The 12,166-nt window shown below is 36.5% G+C and overlaps 1 protein-coding gene across 6 annotated transcripts in view; it reads right to left on the reverse strand.

Moving 5' to 3' along the window:
* The window catches only part of PIK3CB (phosphatidylinositol-4,5-bisphosphate 3-kinase catalytic subunit beta), a 200,268-nt gene that overhangs the window by 168,598 nt on the left and 19,504 nt on the right, over positions 1-12,166 (reverse strand). For 3 of the 6 annotated variants that reach the window (XM_056793674.1, XM_056793673.1, XM_016433556.2), the window contains exon 2: positions 604-698. The exons of the other annotated variants lie outside the window; for them this stretch is intronic. The gene's annotated coding sequence lies outside the window, so the exon portion shown is untranslated. The remainder of the gene's footprint in view (positions 1-603; positions 699-12,166) is intronic. 6 annotated transcript variants of the gene reach the window in all.

The raw sequence follows: 12,166 nt of genomic DNA on the forward strand, positions 1-12,166 counted from the left end.
AAACATAAACCTTCTGGAGGACAAAAGTTGTACATACAAATATGAGTAATTTGCCCTGAAAGAGCATGCAAATCCTGTGCTAGATAGAAAAATAAAAGATCTCCAGTCTGACCCCATCATTTACAAATTATTAAATGAAGATAGAAATAGAAAAATAAATCTAAGCATGGGAGGGATCAAATCCAAACAAGCAAGACAGGCTCTGCCCTCAAGGAGTTTCATTCTGATCCTGATACATAAAAGAGGGATGGGGAGAAGGTAGCATGCTATGAAGTAGGGTGGGAAGAACCCTGGAGACCTGACCCCACAAAAGCTCACCTATCAAAGTAGAGGGATGCAGGAGCAGAGTACAAGTTACCAATGGAGGAAAAGATTTGGATAGAGAAGGCAGAGCATGAAGCCTGCTGAAAAGTGACATAAAATTTGAATTATATGTAGTATCAACAGAGGATTTAAATTTGGGTCTTCTTGACTTTCAAGTTCAACACTCAACGACTCCATGGTGCCTTTCCTCCTCAACTTCTGAAATTCACATGTTACATTTAAAAGAAATTTTAAACCATTAAACATTAAATGAAAACTATGTGCCCAGTACTGACTCACCAAGCTTTATTGTACACAGCAGAGGGTGACCAGGAAGGGGACTAGAAATCATGCAATACAGGAATCAACTGAAGAAACAGCATGTTCAACCTCGTCTGCATTAAAAGAGGGTATTTTTCATTAGGGTCTTTGCTTTGCTAACTAAATTAAGTCTGATCCCACAAAAAAAGAAACGTCACATCAAATACATTACATTAACATAAGTACTTTTCTTTCCCAAAATTCACTGTAGACATAAAATTTTATATATGAACTAGAGAAAAATTATTACATTTGTATATTATAATGGTTGTCTGATTCTCACTGCTTTTACAAGTTAAACACTTAGTGCAAGAGCCTGAGGATTTAAAAATGAAATAAAGTACAGATTTTTTCCTCAGGGAAGGTACATTCTAACGTGTGTGTGTGGGGGGGGGGGTGGCAAAATATATATACAAAAATACTACAATACAAAAGTACTAAAATACCAGGCAAAATCATTATCACCACAAAGAAGTACTCCCAAAAGTGGGAAATTCGGGAAGAGATCATTTTTATTTCAAGAGATAATGGAAAGCTGTGGCATTAGAGATGATCCTTAAAGGAAAAGAAGCATTTTCATAGAGAAGATGATGGAGTCCATTTTCAAATCAAAGGGCAGGATCAGTAAAGTCCAGAGTCAAGGGTAGATTAATAACTTCAAGTGGCAACTAGTTCAAGTTGAGTCCTGGGAAATGAAAAATGCAAGAATGGAAGGGTGGAACATGATGCTAAAAAGTAGGCTAGTCATTGAAAAGGAGCTCAGTCAAGAGTTTAAACTCTTTGGTGGGCATTTAGGAAAACAAAAGACAACCTCTTCATAACCTCTTCACTCTAGTCAGGCCAAGTACTCTCAAAAGACTTTCCCAATATTTTGGAAAAAGGCACTGCTTAGTAAAACCAAATTTTTGCTCTAAGTGGTTTATGTTCTGATCAACATTTAATACTCATGTGGCAAACTGCTGACAGACCTTGTTGAACTAATGGTCTAGAAATGGCACCAGGAAGTGTTGATGAAATCAGATGATTATGTTAGCACTTCTCAGTTCTTCTCCAAAGTCACAAATAGTGTCTCTAACTAGCTAGTAACTTACCACACAACAGTACATGTGACTGGTGAGTTGAGAATATGGAAAATTAAGTGTAAATAATCATTTCAAGCAATGGTCCTGACAAAATTTCTCTAGTGCCATATCCCTAAATAAAATGTCCTGTTAGTTCATTATAAGTTAATATACAATATGCTAGCAGGAATGGCAAAGGTCTTGGAGTTAGATCTGTGTTCAGAGTCTCAATTGCACTACTTACCAGTAATAACACCATGTAAGTTAATAGACCTCTGTGAGTACTGATTTTCTAAGCCATCAAAGAGGGAAGGGGCGAGATTCTTTCAATGTCCAATGTTCATTCCACTAGACCATATTATCTCCCAAGGACATGTAATACCCTTCACCATTTCTACTACTTCATGAATATGCACTACAAGTCAGAAGGCCCCAAAGAACCTGGCATAATAGACAAGATCTCTAATCTCCCTTTTGTTAAGATAACTGAGTAAAGAAAACATTCCAGTCCCACACTTTCATCTCCCTCAGTGAATTACTATATATATAGATATAGATATGGATATAGATATAGATATAGAGATAGATAGATAGATTTATACAAAGTATATGTCTAGAAGAAGAGGTAGTAAATAACCTGTTGCTCCCCAACAATCACATGTAGCATATATATGAACACATATCAAAAATAGGACTTTTCCTATTCTACAGGCAAAGCCAGGAAACAATTTCTGTAGCTGCTACATTTCTCCAATTTGGGGAAAGTGCCACACAAGCACTAATATAAATGTAAACAACCCCTCCTCTTTCTTGACAGATTTCAAAACATAAATGGCAAAAGGATATGAACAGGTAGGTCTCAAGGGAAGAAATCAAAGCTATAAACATATGAAAAAATGTTTCAAATCACTAACAGTAAACAAAAATGCAAACTAAAATAACTCAAAGGTCCCACCTCAGGCCAAACAAATGAACAAAAATGACAACCATTGGAGAAATTTTGGGACTGTTGTGGAATTTTGTATCAGTTCAGCCATTCTAAGAAGTAACTTGGAAACCTGCCCCAAAAGTCACTGTTTTAGGTATACAACCCAAAACCAGCAAAGAAAAGAGGCAAAGGAGCCATATGTACAAAAATACCTAAGGCAGCACTTTTTGTTGTAACAACCAGAAACAAAAGTTCAGTTCCCATCGACTGAGGGACAACTGAACAAATTAAGGTCAATGAATATAATGGAATATTATTATTCCAGACAAAGAAAGGCAGTATAGGATAATGAATAGATAGATAGCCTTGAAACCAAAAAGACAGAGGTTCATGTCCTGCTTCTGACACATAATGGCTGTACAACACTAGATAAGATATTTACCCTGTAAGTATTCTAGACAATGCTATAAAACTTTAAGGCAGAAACCTAAATTTGTACAGGGAATATTTCCTTGCCTGAAATTTCCCAATTCAAGTGAAATCATATGCCTGGTTCTTATCCCTATGCAATGATGAGAAAGATGGGTTCTCAGATCTTAGAAAGACATAAATGAATTGTCACTTACAGAAGTATGCAGAACCAAGTAAGTTCTTTAATGACCTCAATGCTGTTATTGAAACAACTTTCAAAAATTTCTTTCTGATCAAATGCAATGACCAACAACATTTCCAGAAGACAAAAAAGTAGAGAAAAAGGTATACTGCCTAGAGAAAGAATGAGGCACACTTTTTCAGACACAACAAATACAAAAGCTTGACTAGACTTATTTGCTACAAAGAAAAGTTTTTATGAAAGGAATGTGGCAGCCTAGTAAGTGTTTATGGAAGGTAATGATAGTGATATAAAAAGAACTGAGAAGATCAATGAAACATTTCTAAAACACAAATGAGAACAAAAGAGGACAGAATAGAGCAATTGTGGAAATGTCACATTAAACTGAAGGTGGAATTTTAAAAATCAAACTGTTAAAGATTTATGGTTTCATACACAAATCTTTTTGACATTCTTTATATGTGGAAATGTTAATTCTCTGGTTTATACTATTAAAAAGATAAGGAAATGAGCACAAAGGGAGAGATAGATACAAAAGAGCAGAGAAACAGTTATCAGTATTATATAAGGTGCTGTTTACTGAGGCTGCATGGTATGCCTCAGTCAAGTCTGCCCCCTTGAAACTGATTTAACAGTTTAGAAAAATCCTTTTTACACTGAATCACAGCTTGTCTTCATTTACTTTTAAAATTCCAATGTTTATTTTGCTAGAAAATTGTGAAGGTTTTGCACATGTGAAAGGAATGATTTTCCTTTGGAAATGTAGAAGTCTTATTTTACTAGTTACAGTCTGAAAACTCCTTTGATATTCAGAAATGATCAGATTGCATTATCTTTATTCTTTCATAGATTAGAATTTATTTCATAATGCCTGAAGGTTACATTTGAAACCCACAGTTATTTCATTATTCAAAACAGGAGGCAGTTTTTAACCCCTTTTGTGCCATGTAGCTATTAGGCAGTTTGTTAAGGCATATGGATGCCTTCTCAGAATATTACTTTGAAATTTGAAAAGTACATAGGACTACAAAGGAACTAAATTATATTGAATTAGTCAACAAATTAATTTTAAAATTTTAATTCAAAGGGTTCATAACCCCTTGAAATCCATAGATCCCTTGTGCTAAACCTGACCTACACTTCCTCCAACAGATCTAATTATTTGTATAAATAGATCCTACTGAAGATGTAATATATACAGTAGGAATCGGAAAAAAAATTTTAATTACAAAAAAAAAACCCCACAGGAACAAATAGGTTAACAAATGTTTAGGAAAGTCCAACTGCTCACAGCAAGCTCTCAGAAACTATTCAAAATAACAACCCAATACAGAGGATATTCTCTAAAGTATTATCTCATCTATATATTCTCATCAAGCAAAGGAAGGCCAGATCTAAAATTCTTTGTACCCTGACCAAGTGATTAAAGTTTTTTTGCTTTTTTAACAATTACTACAAATTATTTTATTTGGATTCATGGTAAATACACATTTCAGTGGGTTTTTTATGACTTTCGAGACAAGTTTCAGGTAAGGAGATCAGTAAGGCAAACTCTTGTGGCTAGCAAAGTTTGAACTTTCTGCAATGATAAAATAAAATCTGAAACTGAGTACTAACCATAATAAGATTCAATTCTCCCAAATAAATATATAGGCTTTACAGAAAATTTGTTGCCTCTTAAGTTCCAGAAATATAGCATCCCATACAATACCTATTTTAGTCCAACCCTATCTCAAGATTTTACACTATGGCAACTGATCTTACACTATAGAATAGCTCTTTCTGAAATATGTTTGGAGACACAAGATCCATAATTTACCTACTACCTGATAGTACCTTTTATTTGGAAGTGGAGGATAAGGAAGGAAAAATTAAATCATGCATTCTAAAAATCAAACTTTATACAGTACCATCCTCCAAAATAATGAAGAAATATCCTCAAACACTTGAGGGTAGTATTCAGAAAAAGAAGTACCTTTTAAGCAACCCTGATGAAGCTTCACTGCTAAAACAGTTCAGGACACTCAATCATACTTGTAAAATTATACCCGCTGATAACCTTCAAATTCTGACACAAAGTTAGTTACCACAAAACAGAATGAGAAAACGTATTCTTGTTTTTCTTCCTACCCCTAAACTATCTCCTTTTTTCTCAGCCTAAACTTTTTCCCCCATTGGTCTCTGATTTCTTCTATGATTCTCCTCCTCCCCTCATTAAGGACAATCATTTTACTCCTATTACAATAGAGCCTGACCTCTAAGATGAGTCACTAAATGGTACCCCAGAGTCCTGAAAGAGTTCATTCATCTCATATGAGTGAACAGCTGACTCACTGTAGGACTAGTCCATTAATAACATTATGGGGTATCACAATGACACAAAATTAGCATTAAAAATAATCTGAACAAAATCTAAACCATACAAAACTCTGAATTTTTCCTTCAGAGAGTAAACGAAGAATAATTTTATGGAGCAAACCTCTAGTTATAAAAACAGTGAATTTCTATTCTGTTTTTAAAATAATGAGACTATATACTTCAAGGTACAGAGTTGTAAGCTTTATGAGTGAGATGTCTAGACTAATCCAAATAGAATACCAGCAGAAGATGGAAAGTACTTTTAAGTACAGTTAAACATCAGTAATTTGAATTCCAACAACTTGGAATTAATTTGTAAACAAAGTTTACTTTGGCACTACTAGTATAATTCCTTCTCTTTAATTTCCACAATCAGCTTCCAGCTTCTTTAATCAATTTCTTCCTTTCCATTATCAATGATGGCCATCAACTTGCCCAGATCCTAATCACTTCTCCTAGACTACTATACTAGACAACTGTAATAAATTCCTAATTGGCCTTCCTGTTCCTAGTCTCTCTCCTTTCCAATGTATCCTCCACACAAATGCCAAAATACATTCTCCTAAGACACAGGTATAATCATTCTACTACTCAGCTAAGAAGTCTTCTGAGGCTCACCCTATGGCTATAGGAAAAACAAACTCTTTAGCCTAGTATTTGAGATCTGCCTGTCTGGGTCCCATGTGCCTTTCCACTTCTATACTATTCCCATTCACAAACTCTCTTTCAGTGCACTAACACAATCCTAGAATGTTCTCCAGCCATGAAATGTACTCTCATCTCAGAATTATTATTCCCTTCATGGCTCTGCTCAAATGGTACCTCTTTCATGAAGCATTCATTGATTCCCCTCAACCCCTACAATTGCTTTTTTCTCCTCAGTTTTCATTGGAATGTAATTGTGTACAGATCTCACCTGCTCTACCATGTAAACAAGCTTCTCAAAGGCAGGGGTGCTTTTTTACCAGTATCTTCTTATTTCCAGTCAGTTAATAAATGCCAGGGACTGTGCTGAATGGTAAAGACAAAATGAAAAGGCAAAAGACAGTTTCTAAACTCAAGAAGCTTACAATCTAGGGGGGCAGCTGGGTGGCTCAGTGGATTGAGAGCCAGGTCTAGAGATGGGAGGTCCTAGGTTCAAATCTGACCTCAGACACTTCTTAGCTGTGTGACCCTGGGCAAGTCACTTAACCCCCATTGCCTAGCCCTTACCACTCTTCTGCCTTAAAACCAATACATGGTTTAAAAAAAACCTCACTATCTAATGGGAGACACAACAAAAATGTGCAAACAAGCTATAAACAGGATAAATTGAAAATAATTTAGAGGGAAAGCACTAGAATTAAGAGGGATTAGAAAGGCTTCCAGGAAGTGAGATTTTAACCAGGACTGGAAGCCAGGAAGCAGAGATGAGGAGAGATAACATTCCAGACACAGGAGATAGGCAGAAAAAAAATGCCCAGAAATAGAGTTCCTTGTTTCTGAAATAACCAAGAGGCCAATATCACTGGCCTGAAGGATAGATTTTGAGGGCAGAGGAGGGTTTAAAGGTATAATAATGGAAAAATTGGGAGGAGGTAATAAATTATAGAAGATTTTAAGACAAATAGAGATTTTTGTATTTGATTCTGTGCAGGACAGAACTGAGTATGCTATTCTCAGAGTGAACATTTATCTTATAAAAGCTAGTTTGTTACCTTTTTGTTGGTTGAGGACTCCAGAACAGGCTTGGGAAGGAGACTGATGAAGGACAAAAGGGTAATGAAAAGCTTAGTTGCTTCCCTTGCCTCACCTGAATTGGGATGGAAGCACAGGTGTTTGGATTTGTAGGTCAAATGAGGGTGAGGGTGGGGGGGAAGAGCGGAAAGAACTTTGTGTATATATTGCCTTTTTCCTGCCTAGTCAGTGGGCTCATCATTGGACTGTTCTCTTTCATGAAGGGGAATAAACAACTGCCTCTTTTTACATGTATTATCATACAAAAACATACTTCCATATTGGTCATTGTTATGAGACTACTATATAAGAACAATGCCTCTTTTTAAAAAACTCCTACCTTCTGACTCTGATTTTATTTATTTGAATGAGTAGGGCACTTGCATCTCACACAGATTGGTGTGGAGTATTTGTACTCGTTTTTGAGAGTCACTTGTAATCAATTTTTATCCCACACAGAGAGGGGCTCGCCTGGGATTCCTGGTCCAGTAGAGATCCCTGATGGGCAGGATGTTCTACCCAGTCATTCTGGTGTCCCTCCACCCCCAAGGAAAAGATAAATGAGTGAGCCTCCTATAGCTTCCAGGCCTGAAGGGTGGAAGAAAGTGAGAGTAAAAAGCAGAGAAGGTGCAGATAGGGAAGGGAGAGAGTTGCAGCAAGAATTTGAGTTTGTATACCCACATCCCAAACCTGTTGAGATTTTGCAGGGTTGAAACACCCTGGCTGGTAAGTCTGAGGTTTGGATGCAACTAGGGTCTGGTTCACAAGATATCTCAGACAAAATACAGTGAAAGATCTGGCAAGTCTGAGAGTGAGTGAATCAGGGAGGTTGGCTTGCAAGCCTCATGTTTAAGCTGCCTGATGCCTTTCCATGAGGATTTGACTGGGTTCTAGACACCTTGATTTTGATACAGGTGAAAATCTGGGCCTGAGACATAGGCATGTCTCCCCCCTTACTCAAGGTTGTTTTAACATTTCATGTTTGTTTTTTCAAGTCTAGTACCACAGTCTTGTTTTATACATTTTAAGTTACTTTTTATGTATTTTTAAACTTCTCTCTCTGTCTGTCTGTCTCTCTCAGATGTTTGGAGGGCAAAAGAAGCCAGTGGCTTTCTAGTCTAAGATCCTGAATCCACTGACCAATCAGAGGGTGACCTACATGCATCCAGGCTGTGGCTGCCATTGCCACTTCGGTGGAGGAGAACAGAAAAGTGGTCCTGAAGCTAGTAGGAGAAAGAAGAGGACTCTGGCTAAGAGGACTGGGTCCTGATAAAGACAATGAATTGACCCCAATGAGAGATGCCCTTTCAGGTTCTCCTAGCAAGATGCAGCTGTGAGTACAGTTGAGGAAGGATGGCCCCACTACACCTAAGAAAAGGGACCAACAACTCTACTTATATGAAATGCTGCAGAGTGAAATAAGAACCAGAACACTGTACACAGTTAATAGCAAAGTTGTACAATGATCAACTGTGAAAGACTCGGCTATTCTCAGAAATATAAAAAAGGACATTTCTGAAGGTCTTATAACAAAGAATGCTCTCCACCTCCAAATTAAGAACTGTTGGAGTTGGAATGCATCAAAGCATACTATTTTTCACTTTGGCTTATTTTTTTTTAATTTTTTTTTATTTGGGGGATGGTCTTATATAGTAGTCTCTTATAATAATGACCAATATGGAAGTATGTTTTGCATGATAATACATGTATAACAGGGTTGCAGAAAGTTGTTTTTACATGTAATTGAGAAAAAATAAATTTTAATTTAAAATCTATCATAGTTTTTCTAATATTTTGTGCAGATCTATAAATTTTTCTTTCACTTACTTTCCTCTTAAATTTGTCTGTCTGAAAGGGGCACTCAAAAGTTCCCAACAATTAGTGGCATACTACCTAGATGTTCTGTGGTTCAGTTCAGCTTTTCCCTCAAGGACTTAGGAGTTATACCATGCAGGATGCATAAACACACTTATGTAATATTGGTGGGTCTTTTTTCATTATATATAGTGACTTTAAATATTATGCAGTTTCCCTGATTGTCCCCCTCAACAATCTCTATTTTAATATTGCTTTGAGATCATGACTGCCATTGTGACTTGATTTGGCTGAAGCATAATTCTAATACAACCTTGCATTTTCACACTGTATAAATCTTTACATAAAAGTTTCTTGTACATAAATTGGTTTTGCTTTCTACTCTTATTCTTCTACTCTCCTGTTTTATAAGACACTTCATTCCACTCATATTAACAATTATTATTAAGCTTATATTTCCCTCCATAAAATCTATAAATAAAATGTGATCTCAGTAGCTTTCTTTAAAAAACAATTTGGAATTATTAAAAGCTAGGAAATTGTTTAAACTTTTTTTTTAATTCCTACTTTGTGTCTTAGAATCAAAACTGTATATTGGTTCTGTAATGGAGGAATTAGTTCGTGGTAAAAAAGGACAGAGGAGGAATGGTCTTCCCCATCAAAGCAGGGTCCAGAAAAATCAGTTGGTATTTGAAGCTGGCCCGGAGAGAGGGAGTGAGTAGTTTCCCCCTTCAGCCTTCCCTTCTCAGTTATAGCTGCTTCCCTAAACTGGCTCTTGACTTCCTCCAGTACCAGAACCTAAAGTTTTCTCGTAAGGGAGATTACTCTCCCCCTCAAGCTGGCCCACTCACACTTGAGTCACTTTGGGAAAAAGACAACAACTTTATTATAAACTAAGTTAGCTAGGGTAACACAAAGAAATGGCTGGCAGGAAGGGAATTGGTGAGGAAGGGGGCGGAGGGAGGTGTCCTTACTCTAACTATTCCTTTTCCCTCCCTTCTCCAGTTGGGGAATCCAGGCCTTGGCAGCCTTGGGCACCCCGAGAGAGTCAGGCTTGGCTTGCCCTGGTCTTGGCCCAACTGGCACAGTTCAGACCCAGAGCACCAGGAACTGTGAGATGTTTGACAGAGGCTCAATGTCTTCTTCAGTTGTCACTTCAGTTGGGAGAAGGATGTCCTGTCACCAGGAGAGGAAAAGATGAGTAATTCTTCAGGAGAAAAGTCTTGACCATCCCTCTCTCCTAGGCTTCTCAAGATAGAGAGAGCTGAAAGAAATCAAGTCAGAATCTTCCTTCTTCTCAAGATTCCATACCTTCTGGGGCCCTGATTCAGCAGCCCTTCATCCTGCCACTCTTCCTTGAATGCAAAACCTCTGTCACAGTTCCAATTGAGAAGAGCAATAAGGGCTAGGCAACAGGCCTTAAGTGACTTGCCCAAGATCATATAACTAGAAAATGTTTAAGGCCATATTTGAACCCAAGATATTCTATCTCCAGGCCAGGTTTTCTATCCACTGAGCCACCTGCCTTCTCCCTGTTTAAATGTTTTAATCCAAGCATTCCACTCTTGGGGCAATATCCCAAAGAAGTTGTTGGCAGCAGAAGATATAGATATATAATGGTTCACAGCAAAAACATTTGTGATTAACAGTTGAAAACAAAATTTGTGCACAATTACCAAACAAATTAAGGTATATTAAAGTAATAGATTACAGTACCATTAAAAATGATCATAAAGAATTTAGAGAAATGTAGGAAAATTTCTATGAATTTGGTTCAATTCAACAAGCATCAAGTTACTAGTATGCACTGTGCTGGAGATACAAAGAAATAGATTTAGCCTGAAGAAAATCAAGTACAATATACACAGTAACCAGAGCAATATAAAGTTAACAAGGAAAACCAACAAAGCTCTGGTCTCATACAATGGTCGACAAATTAAATCTAAAGGCAAATGAATAATGTGCAGAAAATAAAGTACTAGAGGAAGGAATCTATTCAACAACTAAGGAAACTTGAGAGTTTGGTTGGGGGCAAGGAGACATTTGTTTAGATCAGCACCATGATCTTGCACCTAGTAGATAGGATCACCATCAAGAATGGGGTCTAGTATGGTTTCCTATACTAACTGGGTGAGGCTAGTTATGATTTTTCCTGATGACCCACAAACATCTTACACCATTCACCAAGAAAAACTTTAAATAGATCTACATATTACTCATAAAGTTTCCCCCCATCCACCCAACTGCCCTAGTTTTAAGCAATATCTTTCAGTTTTATGTAATCAAAATTATCCATCTGATACTTTCTATTTGTTGAATAAAAGAAGATAATTTTTCCTTGATACATTAATTTATGGTGCCATTGTTTATGTCTAAGATACTTACCCATTTAGAGCTTATCTTGGCATATGATGCAAGATGCTAGTCCTTGTATTCATTTTTATGTTATTTTTGAGTATGTGTATGTATATGTGTGTATATGTAAGTATCTTGAGGGCAAGAAATGCTTTTTTTGTATGTACTTCAGGTGATTAACACAATATCTAGAACAGAGTAAGCGATTAATAAATGCCTGTTGACTATTGGAGAGGATTACTTCATCTTTATTATCCTCCTAATTTATAAGTAATTTGTATCTTTATTTAATGGTTTTCTAGTGTGTGATAAAAAGCAACTCTCAACTCTTTTACAAGCTTTTTAAGGAGAACCAACTTATTCTTCAAATTAATTGCCCACAATCACAAAGCTGGTCCATATCAAAACTCCTTAGGGTGCATTACTATTCTGATTTCACACTTACCTACAGGAAGAGAATTTTCATTGTACACATAGGAAACTGAGACAAAGGCTAAAATATTAAATATTTGTGACTCAACCATAAATATTCCCTAAAAAATACTTTCCGATAGTTTTACAAGTTGTACAAGGAATAAATGATCAGGCAATACTAAAATTTGATGAAATTTGCTCATTACGACCTTGAAGAACCTGAAAATGAATTAATCGCATACTTCATCATTCTTTATAAGATAGTTTTATATAGTTGAAAGA

The sequence above is a fragment of the Monodelphis domestica genome, chromosome 4 (genome assembly GCF_027887165.1).
Source record: "Monodelphis domestica isolate mMonDom1 chromosome 4, mMonDom1.pri, whole genome shotgun sequence".
NCBI lineage: Eukaryota > Metazoa > Chordata > Mammalia > Didelphimorphia > Didelphidae > Monodelphis > Monodelphis domestica.